Here is an 18,707-nt window from a genome sequence, read left to right as displayed (position 1 = left end):
ATGGGACCCTACTCTTGGTTGGTGAGAGCGTCATCTGTTCAGACAGAACAAGAGAAAGGACAGTATCAAAAGCACTATGGCAACTTCTTTAAAAAAAAAAAGGTACAACATAACTTGCAAATAACCAGCGTGTCTACTGTTCAGCGTGTACCCGCCAAACACAAAAACATCCATTTGGAAAGACGCTCACCTGTGTTCATTACAGCACCAAGTACAACAGCCAGGCTACAGAAACAGCCTACGTGTCCCAGGACAGACAGAATAAAGAAGTTTTGGTGTAAAGACACAACAGAGGGACTGGAGAGATACTGCTTGCCTTGCAGTTGCCTTGCACAGGATCCCCTGAGCCTGCCAGGAGTGAGCACAGAGCCAGGAGTAAACCCTGAGCCCTGCCAAGTATATCCCCCAAACCAAAATAAAATACACAGGGAATACTACGTAGCTCTAAGAAAAAGGAAAAGCTTGTCAGTTGGCTGTGAATAGCATCAGAGGGCATCCTGCTAAGTAAAGGAAGTCAGAGAGGGAAGGTGGGGAATACCAGATGATCTTTCTCCAGAACAGGAGAACAGACAGTATCGGACAGCAACTGGTCCCTAACCTTGGAGTCTGCATGAGTAACCAAGCAGTGGACTAAGGTGGCGAGGGCCAGAGGAACAAATGCACCACAACAACAGGACAGTGGGGCAAGGTCTGGTGCTTGTTTGCAGTGGGGAAGCTGCAGTGGTTTTTGTGCATCAATAATAATAAACACTAGGCATTATGTCCTGACCCCTCACCAGGCTGTCTTCACCAGGGAACCTCGGAGGGGGTTTGGGTTGTTTCCCTCCCCACTTCAAGCAGAACCCTGGCTGCCAAAAACCTCCAGAACCCAACTGCCGCCATGCTCAAAGCCACTCTCCACATGCTCGGATGAGCCTCACCCAAGAGGGAGCCAGCAGAAAAACCCAGATATGTGGGGACCTGTGACTGAGATCTCCAAGCCTGCTCGGAGTGGGACTGGGCCTCCTCCCCCCAGCTCCCCAGTTTTCCAGTAGCTTGGCAGTCACACCCACAAACTGCTCACTGTGCCATATGATCTCATCAACGGCCAAGACCTCTTCTTATACTCTAACCCACTTACATACCAAAAGTAGCACACATTTGTTTGGTTTTAACAAACTTGCTTCTATTCTCTTATATTCAGGCTTAAATGGCTCCAGAATATATTGAAAGATATTTTTTAATTTTTATTAGTGGATCACCGTGAGGTACAGTTACAAACTTATGAACTTTCATGTTTGCATTTCATTTACATCCCTCCACCAGTGCCCATTCTCCTCCACCAATGTTCCCAGTATCCCTTCCACCACCCCCACCCCAACCCTCAATAAGGGAGCAAGAAATGTAAAGTGGAGGAAGGAAAGCATTTTTAACAAATTGTGCTGGCAAAACTGGAAGCTACATGCAAAAAAAAATGGGCTCAGATCTCCACCTATCACCATGTACAAAAGTCAGATCAAAATGGATTAAAAATCTCAATATCAGACCAGAATCCCTAAGGTATATTGAAGACAAGGTCGGCAAAACCCTCCACAACATTGAAGCCAACAGTATCTTCAAATATATCTAAAGATTTTAAAGAAAAAAATAATAATAAACACTATCACTGTCAACACATTGCCTAGGTTACAGTGGAAATTTTCAAAAAAAATTTTTAAATTTCTGCATTTTTATGTACATGGGTCACATCTTTTCATATATATCACCTCTAAATATAGAAACTGAAAAATAAAAATGAAAAAGGACAATGTAAACTCATTACCTATCAAAATACAATTTTTATAAAGAACGATTTTTTTCCCTACATAAAAATGTATGAGAGGTATTGTGTTTTTGTTTTTTTTTTTTTTTTTTTTTTTTGCTTTTTGGGTCATACCCGGCAATGCACAGGGGTCACTCCTGGCTCAAGCACTCAGGAATCACCCCTGGCAGTGCTCAGGGGACCATATGGGATGCTGGGATTCGAACCCGGATGGCCGCGTGCAAGGCAAACGCCCTACGCACTCCAGCCCGTATTGTGCATTTTTTTTTAAAAAAAAAATCTCTTACCATGAGATTCTGCATAACTCTGCATGAGAGTTATGCAGAATCTCCTGCCCCTGTGCCAGGCTGTCTTCACTGGGGCTCCTCGGAGGGGGGTGAGTTGAGTCTCCCTCCCCACCCCAAGCAGAGCCCCGGCAGCCAAAAACCTCCAGAACCCAACCACAGCCATATGCAAGGCCACTCTCCACAAGCTCGGACAAGCCTCACCCATGAGGGAACCAACAGAGGAACCCAGGTATGCGGGACCCGTGGCTGAGATCTCCAAGCCTACTCGGATCAGGACTGGGCCTCCTCCACCCAGATCCCCATTTTTCCAGTAGCTTGGCAGTCACCCCCACAAACTGCCTCTGGTACCATATAATCTCACCAATAGCCAAGGTCTAGAGACTATAAAACAAAGCTCTCGGAAGAGAGCAATGCAGTTTTTCCTGGTGCGGCCGCGTGACCTCTTACACTCTAGCCCACGGATGTACCTAAAGCAGCACACATGTGTTTGGTTTTAACATACTTGCTTGTATTCTCTTATATACAGGCTTAAAGGGCCCCAGAATAAAATCAACACCCTTTTCACACTTCCTTCTTATTGTGGTAGGAAGATGCTTGCTGTTTGGGTAGGGGCTTGAATATTATCTGTAATGAACTATTGCAAACTACTTAATGAAAATTAAATGTATAAAAATTTCAAAAATAAAAAATAAAAGGGAATAAAATATTTTACATTAATTAAAAAAATCTCTTACCGAGCTTTCTCAAATACAGATGGGCCCTCTTCGAGGCTGCTTTGGTCTGCGATCCGTATGAGGTTCAGTCTGTAGGATGTGCAGTTACGAAGGACGGAGCCCGACCATACCCAGTGTGGTCCTCTGGTCTCACTGCCCTTTTGAGAATCAACAGGTAAGGTTCTTATTTCCCAGGGACACTATATCTATGTGTGTGATTCACTGTTTCTAAGGCGATCGGCATGAAGGACAGAGACTCTAATTTGCCTTTCACTTCAGCCACAAGCCAAGTACAGGTTCCAGAACTCTGCACCCAGACTCTGTATCCTGAGTATTAAAAGTGGGTCCTGGGCCAGAGCGATAGCACAGTGGGGAGGGCGTTTGTCCTGCACGCAGCTTACCTGAATTCAATCCCTGGCATCCCATATGGTCCCTTGAGCATCACCAGGAGTAATTCCTGAGTGTAGAGTCAGGAGTAACCCCTGTGCATCAATGGATATGACCCAAAAAGATTAAAAAAAAAAAGTGGGTCCTGACACAGCTTTAGTCAGTTTCTGAAGGGATTTCCTCTGATACTTACTGTCTCTGGACTAGTTTTTAACCTGCCCATTCTGTTTCTGGTGGGGGAGTTGGTGGGCTCTGCCATGCAGGTGGAATACTCTCGGTAGCTTGCTGGGCTCTCCGAGAGGGATGGAGGAATCGAACCCGGGTTGGCCGCATGCAAAACAAACCCCTACCCATTGTGCTATCGCTCCAGTCCATTTTGTATCTAAGTTGTGTCATTTCTAATAGTGGAGTCATACTCATTTCCTCCTTGATTTGTTTGGTTTTGGTCACGCCTGATGATGCTCAGGGGTTACTCCTGGCTCTGTGCTCGGGAGTCACTCCTGGAAAGCTCAGGAATCGAACCCGAGTCCGCTGCATGCAAGGCAAGTTCCCAGCCTACTGTCCTAGCTCTCAACACCACCACCCCCAACCCCCAACCCTCCTTGATTTTCAAACTAGCTCTAAATCAGGAACACTGGACAGTTCCTCTCCTGGGTATCGATCTGGAGGAAGCAGGGTCCGGGAGACTTGAGCAGTTAGGGAAGTAGGTCTCTGCACTTATTTGTACCCCAGGCCCAGGGGCACGCCACAGGCCCTCATTACTCCCCCAGCAATACTGCAGACCTGCCCTCCGGGTAAGCTTCTCCTCGTATTGCCCTGACTGCTGACGACACTTTCCTAGATACCGAGAGCACCGGTGGCTGCGAGCACCTGGGTTTCCTAAGCCAGCACGGAATGCTTCTGGAACATTCCTCCCAGGCCTTTCCTCAAAGCCACGGTGAGCCACAGAGCAAATAGAAACATCGCTCCAAGAGGAAAGCTCTTCTTGTTCGTTTTGTAAAAAAAAAAAAAAAATGGTGATAGAATTGCATTGGCCCAATCTCGAAAGCCAACGCATCTCGCAGATTTGGAGTTGGATAATAAAGGCTCCTCAAGGTACCAAAAAGTTAAGTTTATTTTTTTGTTTTTTGTTTTTTTGCTTTTTGGGTCACACCCGGTGATGCACAGGGGTGACTCCTGGCTCATGCACTCAGGAATGACTCCTGGCGGTGCTCGGGGGGACCATATGGAATGCTGGGAATCGAACCCAGATCAGCAGCGTACAAGGCAAACGCTCTACCACTGTGCTATCGCTCCAGCCCTGCTAAAGGTTAAATTTTAAGAGAAGCCACAAAAAAGACGGCCACGGGCTTCTTACTTAAGGAATCCAGTTCAAAATCGACCAACTGCAGTGTCTGCCTAAAGACTGTTTCTGTGGCAACCTTCTGCCTGCCCCTGCAATGTTCGCCTCTAAGAAACAGAACTGAGATAGACGGCTGACCCCCCCCCCCCAATTAAAGCAGAAGTGGAAATTCTTTTCTGTTCTGGCTTTTGGGGTCACACCTGGCGATGCTCAGGAGTTACTCCTGCCTCTACACTCAGGAATTACTCCTGGCATTGCTCGGGGAGAACAATATGGGATGCCAGGGATTGAACCTGGGTTGGCTGTGTGCAAGGCACACACCCTCCCCACTGGGACTATGGCTCTGGCCCCAGAAGTAGAATCTCTAGATTGAAGGTGTTCTTAAGAGAATATCTGAATTGACATTTCTAAATTCGGGGTTTTAAGTGGCCATTTAGAAAAGCATTTTTGAAAGCCTTGGTTTGATTACCCATGGTTTATCTGTCTTACTTCTGATGGGGGAAAGCACCTTCCTTTATGAAAAACATAAGTGGAAGCTCAAGGTCCAAAAGACACACGGATCTCTTTTAAAGGCATCTCCTAGGAAATTAAGACTGGATAAAAGAAATGTTCCGGAATCTTTAATGCAGCATATTACCAGTGTTGTTCTTTGGAATTCATTTTCCTAGTGAACCAACAATTTTTCCAGCTGAAAATTTTCCAACTGCTAAGAACTCTCCACATGCTCTCTCTTTTTTTTTCTCCCTCTTCTTTCCCTCTCTTTTTTTCCGCCCACATTTTTAATCACTCCCTCATGGAAGTATGTGTCCATCGGTCCCCACGCACATAATATCTGGCTCTCTAAGTAAATATAAAATAAAGGTTAGCTCTTAAATGGTGCCTCTTCACCAAAAGTTTAGATGTCCCAAGAGTTATCAGATTTGAATGATAAAAAGGGTGCCAGAAGGTACCGCTTTAGTAATTAACTGGTTCTTTAATAAAGCTTCAATTACTTTGTTTCATGATAAGGAAAAAAAAAAATATGTTCCAAGACAGACTTCCATTCGACATCTGGGAAGCCCCTAACAGCTGGCTACCTAATGAATATGCATCTGTTTAAGAGGCTGCAGACCATTAATAAACCAATAGATGTAAAGCAGAAACCGTCTTTGTCAGCTTCAAACGAGATTGGGCGCAATGTGCTGTGAAGCGTCACTGTCACATTGAATCGCGTCTGGGAGGTTAACAATCAACTGTTCGCTGCCTCCCCCCGCAGGCCCCCGACCGCCACCCCATCTCCGTGGCGCCGCACTTGTGCTAACACAATTCGGACGGGCCATCTTCTCCTTCCGGAGACCACTGATGTGTGCGGCCACGAGACCTGCCCTTCCACCCCCCAAAGCCACCGGGTCACAGAGGCTCAGATGAGAACAAAGGAACCGTCTCCAGGTGGACGAGACAGGGGGAAAAAAAAAAGGCTGGCATGGGTGCAAGGGGGATTGGTTGGGAAATATTTAGGGTATAACCTGTGTCTGCAGGTAAGGCGGGGCCTGCTGCGGCCTGCCGAGGGGACTGCCCCCTCCCCCAGCCCCATGCTGCCATGACCTCCAGGGACCCCTGGCACACCCTGTACTTGGCCACGATGAAAGGCCCACGTGCCCAGTCCTTGGTGCAGATCTTGGGGGGCAATGTGCCTGCAGGGTTGGGGGGTGTAGAGCTAAGGGAAACTGCACCTCCACGACCAAACATCCCCCATCACGTTCTCACATGCAGCCTGTGGGGACCAGGAGCAAGGGGAAGGCAGAGAGCCAACGCTTCGACTCTCAAACCTCAGCAACTGCCAGAGAGTTCCACCCAACACCCGCCTCTGTGGTTTTGTGTGGCTCGCCTGCCCTCTGAGTTGGGGTAAAAACAGATTCTTATTTTTCTATCTTTTTGTTTTCCCCACTTTTGGGGTCACACCCGGCGATGCTCAGGGGTTCCTCCTAGCTCTGCACTCAGGAATCACTCCTGACGGTCCTGGGGGCACCCTATGGGATGCCGGGAATTGAACTTGGGTCGCACAAGGTAAGCGCCCTCCCCGTCCTCCTGTCACTCTGCCCAGGAGCTGTCCGTGTTCTCTGGCCTCCAGGAGGTCTGGGGAGTCTGTCCCCAATGTCTGAGCTTCCTTCTTGCCCTGATTTTCCATTTCCTCATTGACCCCACCTGCTTCGGTGTTTTTTGGTTGGGTTTTTTTTTTTTTTTTTTGGCTTTTTGGGCCACACCTGGCGACGCTCAGGGGTTCCTCCTGCCTGTGCACTCAGGAATCACTCCTGGCGGTGCTCAGGGGACCCGATGGGATGCCGGGATGAGGGATCGAACCCAGGTCAGCCACATGCAAAGCAAAAGCCCTCCCCGCTGGCCTATTGCTCCGGCCCCCAAACAGTTTCTCTTATATGCATGGCACATTCATGGCATATAATTTCCGTGTTAACCTGTTTTTAATTTTATTTATTTATTTGGGCTTTTTGGGTCACACCCGGCGATGCTCAGGGGTTACTCCTGGCTCTGCCCTCAGGAATGACTCCTGGCGGTGCTCGAGGGACCCTATGGGATGCTGGGAATCGAACCTGGGTCGGCCACGTGCAAGGCCAACGCCCTCCCTGCTGGACTATCATCACTCCAGCCACAAACCCTGTCTTGAAAGTGCACGGCCAAGGGTCTCCGGAGGGCTATTGGAGGACCGCCGCCTGCGTCCATCCGGGGGACTTCTTGGCTCTCCCCACCACCGCCGCCACCCGACAGTCTCCAAACAGGACTCCTCTGAGCGTGTCAACGGCATCACGCAGGATCTGCCCTTTCACAGTGGTTCTTCCCCTAAAGTGTCTCTGGGCTCCCCGTGCCCCCCACCCCCGTCCCCTCAGGCCGAGGAATGTTTCACGCCGTGCACAGACCATATCTGGTGGATCCTGTTTATCTTTGGACGTGTGCTGGCGAGTCCTTCTGGCTGTGAACTCAGGGATGTTGCTAAGGATGCAGGGAACAAATGCATCTCTGCTCAAGTCTCTGAGTTTGGTCCTTCGGGGTGTATCCCTGGGGCCGGAATGGCTAGCTCATTCTGTTTCATCTCTGAGGAAGCGCCCTGTGGCTCACTCACTGAGATTTTTTTTTTTTGTTTTGCTTTTTGGGTCACACCCGGCAATGCACAGGGGTCACTCCTGGCTCTGCACTCAGGAATTACCCCTGGTGGTGCTCAGGGGACCCTATGGGATGCTGGGAATTGAACCTGGGTCGGCTGCGTGCAAGGCAAACGCCCCACCCGCCATGCTATCACTCCAGCCCTCACTAAGATTCTTGATCTTTTGTTTCTGTTCGGGGGCCACACCTGGTGATGCTCAGGGTTTGCTGCTGGCTCTGAACTCAGGGCTCCATCCAGGGCAGGGGGGACTCAGGGGACCCTGTGAGATTCCAAGGCTCAAACCTGGGTCAGCCATGTGCAAGGCAAGCGCCCGCTACCCACCGTACTATCACTCTGGCCAGGGATTTCTGCTCTTACCTGACAGGGGGCTCTGATGAATCACACTCGATTTTCTCCAAGTGGCCTTTCAAGGAGGCACTCCTCTGCCACCCTGGGCTGCTCATTTCATTGTGACTTTTCTTTTTCCCCCCCAAGTCCGGAAAATAAAAATGCACGTTGTAGAAACAAGTTGCTGTTTGTTTGTTTCTCCCAGAGAATTAAGGCCTCCCCTCTCCCCACCACAGAAAGTGATTTATTACAGATGTGTTCTATCGGGAGCTTAGAAATATAGTTCTTTGGAAAGAGCCCATTGCATCGAATACATATGTAAAAGCCTGCCGTCGCCACCGTGGTGTGGCTGCTTTGTTAAATAAAACATTACCTTGGGTTCTTACCGCGCGATTATTATTTTTTATAAGAATGTAAGATCCATTTCCCCTCAAAATACATATAAACATTACCGCCGGCCCATCGGAGATGCCCGGATTACAGATGAAAAGTCAAATACCCCAAGTACCCATGATGCATTGGCTCGGTGACAGAGGGGAGTAGTTCCTCCACGGAAGCAGGACAATATTCTAAACTCCAAAACAGTAAGAAATCACCCATTTGGATATGCCATCATATTCCCGCGCGCTGATCTGAAATTCCAATGCCCCGCTCAGGCCGAGATGCTCAGGCGTCGCTTTAATACAAGTATGATGAAGAAACACAGGTCTGTTTTAAGGTGGGGAGGGGGGATTCCCTTTAAAAGATTCTGATATTGCTAAGTGAAATGAGTCCGAAAGAGAGGGACAGACATAGGAGGGCACTCATTTGTGGAATATAAAATAACATAATATGAGACCGACACCCAAGGACAGTAGACCTATAGTTGGCAGCCTGCCTCATGAGCTGGGGGAGAAGGCAGCTGGAATAGAGAAGGGATCACTAAGTCAGTGACGGTTTGAGGGAGGGGTCAGGATGGGAGATGTGTGCTGAAAGTAAAAGACCAAACGTGAGAGCCTCTCTGTATCTGTACTGCAAAACCATGATGCCCAAAAGGAGAGAGAGAGTATGGGGGAAATTATAGAGGCAGGGGGAGGATTGGAAAGGGGGGGAATACTGGGGACACTGGTGGTGGAAAATGTGCACTGGTGGAGGGAGGGGTGTTCGATCATTGTATAACTGAAACTCAAACATGAAAGCTTTGTAACTATCTCACGGTGATTCAATTAAAAAAAAAAAGATTGTGATACATCTTATGTTTACACCCACATCTTGGCAGATAACCATCTGAAACTTGGGGTGAATTATTAATATTCATACACCCAGGTAACATATTTGCTAGGCGACTTTGCTTTTAATATTCAATGATTTTCTTCACACCCCCCACTCCCACGGTGACTCCCACGGTCCAAAACCATCTGGGGTCAATGGCAGGGGTCATGAGGGAAAAAATACGAGGACCTTTCTCTTTCAGGGTCAGACGTTTTCCTTTCAGTCTGACGTTTCACTTTTGGGAAAGTGGGGGTACCCCTGGCCTGAGCTGGGTGTTTGGGCTTTGTTTGGTGTCCCCAGAACAGTTACAGCCTCTGGACTTGGCCGCTAGTGCCAGGGGTCACAGTAACGTCCATACATAACCTGATGGAATGACTCTGATTTTCTGCTCTGACTGAGGTAAAACGGTGACCGTCGGTGTTAACGGGGACTCGCATAGATGTTCCTTCTGGAAGCTCGGCAGGGGTGCGCTTGCCGGGCGGGAGTGAGGTGCAGGGTGTACGCACGCCGTGCTCGAGGTGTAAGGCGGGCAGGTGGCAGCCGAGTTTGCGGTAGGCACAGATGAACACGCAGGGTTTGGTTCGGCTGACAACAAAACCTCCGGATAGGGGTTACCCCTTAGTCACACGGAGTGTTCCGACTCCAGGGAGACCAGCAGGAAGCCGAGCTGCACCCCCGGGGGATGTAGCAGGCTCCCCACCCCCCGCGCCCCTGAGTGACGTGAATGGAGAAGGGGCTGGGAGAAGGAAGAGCCAGTCCTGTTCCCACTGGGAAGATGAACTGAAGGTGCGTCCCCAGGGGAGCCCCGGGGTCCAGAGAGACGCTGCCAGGGCCTGTGTGGGAGAAGCGGCTGGAGGCCCTGAGCCCCCGCGGCTGCACTAGCCCTCGGGGCTCCCCAGCACCAACAGCCCTTCCGTCCGCGGCCACAGTGTCTCCCACACGCTGACCTCACCCAGGGAGGGCACCAGGCCTGCAGGGGCCCTCGAGCAGACTCGTGCAGCCCACACGGGACACACCACCCTGCATGCGTGAGTGGGCCCGACTGCATGCTAAGGGGCGGGGCAGGGGGAGGGGGGAAGGGAGAAGGACGAGGGAGGGAGGAGGGAAGGAGGAAGGAAGGGAGGGAGGGAGGGAGGAAAGAAGGAAGGAAGGAAGGAAGGAAGGAAGGAAGGAAGGAAGGAAGGAAGGAAGGAAGGAAGGAAGGAAGGGAGGGAGGGAGGGAGGGAGGGAGGGAGGGAGGGAGGGAGGGAGGAAATGAGGGAGGGAGGGAGGGAGGGAGGGAGGAAATGAGGGAGGGAGGGAGAAAGGAAATGAGGGAGGAGAGAGGAAGGAAGGAAGGAAGGAAGGAAGGAAGGAAGGAAGGAAGGAAGGAAGGAAGGAAGGAAGGAAGGAAGGAAGGAAGGGAGGGAGGGAGGGAGGGAGGGAGGAAGGAAGGGAGAGAGGGAGGGACGGAGGAAGGAAGGAAGGAAGGAAGGAAGGAAGGAAGGAAGGAAGGAAGGAAGGAAGGAAGGAAGGAAGGAAGGGAGGGAGGGAGGAAGGGAGGAAATGAGGGAGGGAGGGAGGAAGGAAATGAGGGAGGAGAGAGGAAGGAAGGAAGGAAGGAAGGAAGGAAGGAAGGAAGGAAGGAAGGAAGGAAGGAAGGAAGGAAGGAAGGAAGGAAGGAAGGAAGGGAGGGAGGGAGGAAATGAGGGAGGGAGGAAGGAAGGAAGGAAGGAAGGAAGGAAGGAAGGAAGGAAGGAAGGAAGGAAGGAAGGGAGGGAGGGAGGGAGGGAGGGAGGGAGGAAATGAGGGAGGGAGGAAGGAAGGAAATGAGGGAGGAGAGAGAAAGGAAGGAAGGAAGGAAGGAAGGAAGGAAGGAAGGAAGGAAGGAAGGAAGGAAGGAAGGAAGGAAGGGAGGGAGGGAGGGACGGAGGAAGGGAGAGAGGGAGGGACGGAGGAAGGGAGGGAGGAAGGAAGGAAGGAAGGAAGGAAGGAAGGAAGGAAGGAAGGGAGGGAGGGAGGAAATGAGGGAGGGAGGGAGGAAGGAAATGAGGGAGGAGAGAGGAAGGAAGGAAGGAAGGAAGGAAGGGAGGGAGGGAGGGAGGGAGGAAATGAGGGAGGGAGGGAGGAAATGAGGGAGGGAGGGAGGGAGGGAGGAAGGAAGGAAGGAAGGAAGGAAGGAAGGAAGGAAGGAAGGAAGGAAGGAAGGAAGGAAGGAAGGAAAAAAGGGAAGGAGGGAGGGAGGAAGGAAGGAAAGAAGGGAAGGAGGGAGGAAATGAGGGAGGGAGGGAGGGAGGGAGGGAGGGAGGGAGGAAGGAAGGAAGCAGGGAAGGAAGGAAGGAAAAAAGGGAAGGAAGGAAGGAAGGAAGGAAGGAAGGAAGGAAGGAAGGAAGGAAGGAAGGAAGGAAGGAAGGAAGGAAAAAAGGAAAGGAGGGAGGGAGGTAGGGAGGGAGGAAGGAAATGAGGGAGGGAGAGAGAATGGAAGGAAGGAAGGAAGGAAGGAAGGAAAAAAGGAAAGGAGGGAGGGAGGTAGGGAGGGAGGAAGGAAATGAGGGAGGGAGAGAGAATGGAAGGAAGGAAGGAAGGAAGGAAGGAAGGAAGGAAGGAAGGAAGGAAGGAAGGAAGGAAGGAAGGAAGGAAGGAAGGAAGGAAGGAGGCGATCTCTTCTGTCCCACTATGTTTCAGCTCCTCTACGCTAAGAAGCACATGTGTCAAAATAATTTTCCAGAAGGAAAAACTGAGACCCTGTATATCTTTATTAAAGGAGATAAGAGAAAAACAGGATTGAGTCCTTATGGAGAATATAAAAATAAATTCTCCAATACTTAGCACTCTAACTGTGAAACAGGATCTATTTGTTGTTATTGTTTTTTGTGTCTGGGTACCTTATGGGATGCTGGGAATCGAACCCAGGCCGGCTGCATGCAAGGCAAACGCCTTCCCCGCTGTGCTATTGCTCCAGCCCCTCTTTAGAACATACCACATTAAGAACACTCCCTTAGTGGTCCCTTCTCTATGCCAGCTGCCTTTCCTGTCCCCCCCCCCCACATGTGAGGCCGGCAAGCCGTGGAGCCATCCTCCTGGCCCTTATCTCTACTATCCTTGGGTGTTCGTCTCCCATTCTGTTACTTTATATGCCACAAATGAGTGCAGTCCTTCTATGCAAACATGTGGCCACTTACTACCTGTAGTGCAAACCGTAACACCCCAAGGGGGGGGGAAGGAGAGAGAGAGAGGGAGGAGAGAGGGAGAGGAGGGAGAGAGAGAGAGAGAGAGAGAGAGAGAGAGAGAGAGAGAGGAGAGAGAGAGAGAGAGAGAGAGAGAGAGAGGAGAGAGAGAGAACGTGCCTGCCACAGAGGTGGGAGGGGTGAGGGGGTGGCGGGATGCTGGGAACACCGGTGGTGGAGAAGGGGCACTGGTGGAGGGACGGGTACTCAATCATTGTGTGACAGAAACATAATCACGAAAGTTTGCAAGTCTGTAAAAAATATATATATTAATAAACAGATTTTAAAAAAAGAACACTCCCTCCCTCAGCTCCCCCAGGGGATAAAACGCCTCAATCATTGAGGCACGTGACCTCTGCCTCGAGAGACAAGTCCCTGGGCGGCTGACTGTTCCCTGGCACCCACGCCGCCCACAAAGGTGCCAACGGCGCATCTGATTAGCCCGACTCTGCCAGCAGAATGGTCCACGCTGGGCCTGCAAGTCACACCCTGCTCGGCCTCGGCCGCTGGCAGTTCAGGCTGAGTGCTGGCCCAGACCCACAGAGGGGGCCCGGCTCCCTTTGTTCGTGCTGTTTGTTTTGAAGACCTCAATAGAGGGGGGGCGGACACAGAGAGGTCAATAAGCAGAGACGGACCCGGCACCCTCCCACGCGCAGTCACGTGGAGTCGGCCCATGCCAGGCTCTGCCCGGGAAGGCAGGCAGGCCCTGGCGTTCATCAGGGAACGCCAAGTCGGGCGTACCATGGATTTTCCTTTCCATCCCGCGTGTCATTAGACGAAACGGAAAGTCCACACCTCGGGTCTGTGTAATGAACAAGTCTCAAGTTAGGTTGGCCGCGATCAGGTGATCCGTCATTCACAAATTAATTATTTAGGAAAGCGCTCTTACGGTGGGTGTTCATTTAAGTTTGGCCCCTTGATGTATGTGTATAAAAATGACTAATCCATCGGACAGGGCTATTGTACTTGTACATCTATCACTATTGGGCCCCCTTTTTTTCCATAATTGGTTTATTAATTATAGCATCTTAATGATCTGTTTAAAATAAATAAACCATTTGCACCATTTCAAAGGTATTTTGTGAGGCTCAGCTGATATTAAAATAGCACCAGCCTTATGTGCTTTTTCAGCAAGTGACCTAATTAGTTAATAAAGTAATTGAATATTAAAAAGGATGTTGCAAGTGATTAAAATTTAAGAGCTTTCAGAATGTTATTAAAGCTATAAATCATACATCACTGTTTTAATTTGCATAGCTACAGAATTACTAATGGTCCCACGTGTGCACGGGGGCTTGGCAATTAGTTCTGTTGCAAAATGTTGGTGATGGTGCGGTTACCAAATTCTTTCGGCCTCTTCTGAGAAGCAGCAGAGAAAGCATGCATTTCTCAGACCGGAGCTCTGGCGGTCGAAACTGCCGTTTGCATTCGCCGACAGGTAGAGACAGGGTGAGGGGTTGAGTAAGAAAGGGGCGTGCTGGACCTGGTACTGATGGAGTTTACATTCTGGGACGCGCTCACAGAGACGGGGACCGTGCACGTCCCCGAAATCCTTGTTTGAATTTGGAAAAGGGATGAGGAGTGAGAGCGGAAACCTTTAGGGTGCCCCCAAGATGATTTGGGGGAGACGATGTGAACTCCCTCTGCTGGATTCAGGATCAAACAATTCCATAGGGAGGGGCTGGGGCTGTACAGCCCAGACTGTGAGTTCTTGTTTAAGCAAGAAACCTCAGATCGGGGCTGCAGCAATTGTACAGTGGGGAGGGCGTCTGCCTTGCACGCGGCAGACCTGGACTCGATTCCCAACATCCCATAAGAGTCCCCCGAGCACCACCAGGAGTAATTCCTGAGTGTAGAGCCAGGAGTAACTCCTGAGCATCACCGGGTGTGACCCCAAAAAAGAAAAAAAAAAAAACAGAAGAAGAAACCTCAGATCAGGTCTGGAGCGATAGTACAGCTGGGAGGGCATTTGCCTTGCACGCGGCCAACCCAGGTTCGATTCCCAGCATCCCACAGGGTCCCCCGAGCACTGCCAGGAATAATTCCTGAGTGCAGAGCCAGGAGTAACCCCTGAGCATCGCCGGGTGTGACCCAAAAAGCCAAATATAGTGGGGTAAATGGGGGGAATGGAAAAATCAGGGCCAGAAGGAAGCTCAGACACTGGGGACAGACTCCCCAGACCTCCTGGAGGCCAGAGAACACTGACTGCTCCTGGGCAGAGCAAAGGAGGACGGGGAGGGCGCTCATCTTGCACAATCCAAGTTCAAGTTCTGGCTTCCCACAGGGTTTCCCCAGCACCACCAGGAGTGATTCCTGAGCACAGAGCCAGGAGTCAGCCCTGAGTAGCGCTGGGTGTGAGCAAAAATTAATTAAGACACTAACAACACCTCAAGGATCTGTCCCTTAGCCCACGCACGTTGAGGCACCCACACACACAGACACACACACACACACACACACACACACACATGCAGAGCATACCACGGTCGAAATAATCATTCTTATGGCCCCGTGCAGCATTGCTCATGGTGGCCCTGTCTGAGTCCATTCAGCCTGGCCTTGTTGTCCACGTCAAGCCTCAGGAGCCACTGCCATCCCCCCACAGGAGAAAGCAGGAAGCCCCCAGCTCCCCGAGGGCCGTGCGGCCCAGGGGATGCTCCTGACTTTCTCCCTTCTCAGCACAGGCAGGAGAAAATGATCAAGTTGCCGTAGTCGCAATCTGGAAAGAGCCAAGAAAGAAGCTATGGCCCAGATACCCAAAGGACCACGACGGAAGAAAAGATGAGACCCTGCCCCTGGCCATGCTACCTGGGTGGGTCCTGCTGAGTTGGAAGGGGAGGGACAAATACAGAGTGATCACCCTCACATGCACGATAAAAAAGGAACAAAAAGAGAATCGCAGATGGCCCAAGGCAACGAGACAGAACAGGAAGGAAATGTTCAGAATTCTTTTGCGTTTGCAAGTTTCTTCCAATTAGGTTTCTCAAAATATTAATGACCAATCTCTCGTCCTTCCGGTCGGGCAATTCCACCCACGTGTGTCTCTGTCTGAAGAACAGGAACAAACACTGGACCAGAGGGAGGATGCAAAGGAGTATATGCATTTTGCATGCAGGAGCCCTGGGATCCATCCCCAGCACTGCACGGTCCCCTGGATACTACAAGAAATAGTATATGACGGGGCTGGAGCAATAGCACATCGGGTAGGGTGTTTGCCTTGCACGCAGCCGACCCAGGTTCGATTTCCAGCATCCCATATGGTCCCCTGAGCACTGCCAGGGGTAATTCCTGAGTGCATGAGCCAGGAGTAACCCCTATGCATCGCTGGGTATGACGCAAAAAAAAAAAAAAAAAAAGAAATATATATGAGCATTGCACATGGAGAATCCCCTGAACACCACTGGGTATGATTTCCCCAAAAGAAGAAAAAGCATCAAAAACTATTCTTTAAAAAAAAAAATACGATCTTGATGCCACAATCCACAGAGAAGCGGCAGGCATTCTGGTGAGCAACGCGGCCTGGACAATGCTCCGGACCCGAATCGGGGCCAGCAACACCGGGGGGCCGGAGGGAGGAGGTGCCGCCTGCACACCTTCTCCGGATGGAACCCCGGAGACACTGAGCAGCAACTAACACGGCTCCAGGATTCAGGACTGGGACAGATCCGAGCCGCGCGGCCGAGCTAGACCTTTTCTCTCAGAGAGCCAGCCCTGTGTAACCTCAGAGAGCCAACCCTGTGCAACCTCCGAGAGCCAGCACCTGTGCAACCTCCGAGAGCCAGCACCTGAGTAACCTCAGAGAGCCAGCACTGTGTAACCTCAGAGAGCCAGCCCTGTGTAACCTCAGAGAGCCAGCCCTGTGTAACCTCAGAGAGCCAACCCTGTGCAACCTCCGAGAGCCAGCACCTATGTAACCTCAGAGAGCCAGCACTGTGTAACCTCAGAGAGCCAGCCCTGTGTAACCTCAGAGAGCCAGCCCTGTGTAACCTCAGAGAGCCAGCACCAGAGTAACCTCAGAGAGCCAGCACCAGAGTAACCTCAGAGAGCCAGCCCTGTGTAACCTCAGAGAGCCAGCACTGTGTAACCTCAGAGAGCCAACCCTGTGCAACCTCCGAGAGCCAGCACTGTGTAACCTCCGAGAGCCAGCCCTGTGTAACCTCAGAGAGCCAGCCCTGTGTAACCTCAGAGAGCCAGCACCTGTGCAACCTCAGAGAGCCAGCCCTGTGTAACCTCAGAGAGCCAACCCTGTGTAACCTCCGAGAGCCAGCCCTGTGTAACCTCAGAGAGCCAGCCCTGTGTAACCTCAGAGAGCCAACCCTGTGCAACCTCCGAAAGCCAGCACCTGTGCAACCTCCGAGAGCCAGCACCTGAGTAACCTCAGAGAGCCAGCACCTGCGTAACCTCAGAGAGCCAGCACCTGAGTAACCTCAGAGAGCCAGCACCTGCGTAACCTCAGAGAGCCAGCCCTGTGTAACCTCAGAAAGCCAGCACCTGTGTAACCTCAGAGAGCCAGCCCTGTGTAACCTCAGAGAGCCAACCCTGTGCAACCTCAGAGAGCCAGCCCTGTGTAACCTCAGAGAGCCAGCACCAGAGTAACCTCAGAGAGCCAGCCCTGTGTAACCTCAGAGAGCCAGCACCTGAGTAACCTCAGAGAGCCAGCCCTGTGTAACCTCAGAGAGCCAGCACCTGAGTAACCTCAGAGAGCCAGCACCTGAGTAACCTCAGAGAGCCAGCCCTGTGTAACCTCAGAGAGCCAGCCCTGTGTAACCTCAGAGAGCCAGCCCTGTGTAACCTCAGAGAGCCAGCCCTGTGTAACCTCCGAGAGCCAGCCCTGTGTAACCTCAGAGAGCCAGCCCTGTGTAACCTCCGAGAGCCAGCACCTGAGTAACCTCAGAGAGCCAGCCCTGTGCAACCTCCGAGAGCCAGCACCAGAGTAACCTCAGAGAGCCAGCACCAGAGTAACCTCAGAGAGCCAGCACCTGTGCAACCTCCGAGAGCCAGCCCTGTGTAACCTCAGAGAGCCAGCCCTGTGTAACCTCCGAGAGCCAGCACCTGAGTAACCTCAGAGAGCCAACCCTGTGTAACCTCAGAGAGCCAGCCCTGTGTAACCTCAGAGAGCCAGCCCTGTGTAACCTCAGAGAGCCAGCACCTGAGTAACCTCAGAGAGCCAGCACCTGAGTAACCTCAGAGAGCCAACCCTGTGCAAACTCCAAGAGCCAGCACCTGTGCAACCTCCGAGAGCCAGCACCTGAGTAACCTCAGAGAGCCAGCCCTGTGTAACCTCAGAGAGCCAGCACCTGTGCAACCTCAGAGAGCCAGCCCTGTGTATCCTCAGAGAGCCAGCACCTGAGTAACCTCAGAGAGCCAGCCCTGTGTAACCTCAGAGAGCCAGCACCGGCACAACCTTAAAAAGTTATTTTGATGTGGTTGGAGGTCATGTGGGGGAAGGGTGATGCAGGCCGAATACAGACTAGAGACTGAACACAATGGCCACTCAACACCTTTATTGCAAGCCACAACACCTAATCAGAGAGAGAGAACAAAGGGGAATTCCTTGCCATAGTGGCAGGGTGGGGTGGGGGGAGACGGGACTGGGGAGGGGGGGAGGGATGTTGGGTTTATTGGTGGTGGAGAATGGGCACTGGTGAAGGGATGGGTTATTGAACTTTGTATGGGGCAAACATGAGCACAAAGATGTATGGATCAGTAACTGTACCCTCACGATGACTCTCTAATTAAAAATAAACTAATAAAAAAAAATTTTTTAAAATAAAAAAAAAAATGCATGGGGGCTGGAGTGACAGCATAGCGGGTAGGGTGTTTGCCTTGCATGCGGCCGACCCGGGTTCAATTCCCAGCATCCCATATGGTCCCCCGAGCAGGAGTAATTCCTGAGTGCAGAGCCAGGAGTAATCCCTGTGCATCACCGGGTATGACCCCCCCCAAAAAAAAATGCATGTAAGGCCACCGTGATAGTACAGCGATAGAGTGCCTTGCACGCAGCCAACACAGGCTCAATCCCCAGCATCCCGTCTAGTCCCCAAGCACTGCCAGAAGTAATTTCTGAGCACAGAGTTAGGAGGAATCCCTGAGCATCGCCGGGTGAGGCCCCAAGACAGAAATAAATAAAAACCTTACAAATGCTTGCAGCCCTCCGCTCCCTGCAGCACTGCTGACCGCAGCCAAACCTGGAAACAACCCTGGCACGGACGAGCGGATCACAGGACATAAGGCCC

The sequence above is a fragment of the Sorex araneus genome, chromosome 2 (genome assembly GCF_027595985.1).
Source record: "Sorex araneus isolate mSorAra2 chromosome 2, mSorAra2.pri, whole genome shotgun sequence".
Classification (NCBI taxonomy): Eukaryota; Metazoa; Chordata; class Mammalia; order Eulipotyphla; family Soricidae; genus Sorex; species Sorex araneus.
The sequence above is the reverse complement of the archived record's forward strand: the minus strand, read 5'-3'. Positions refer to the sequence as shown.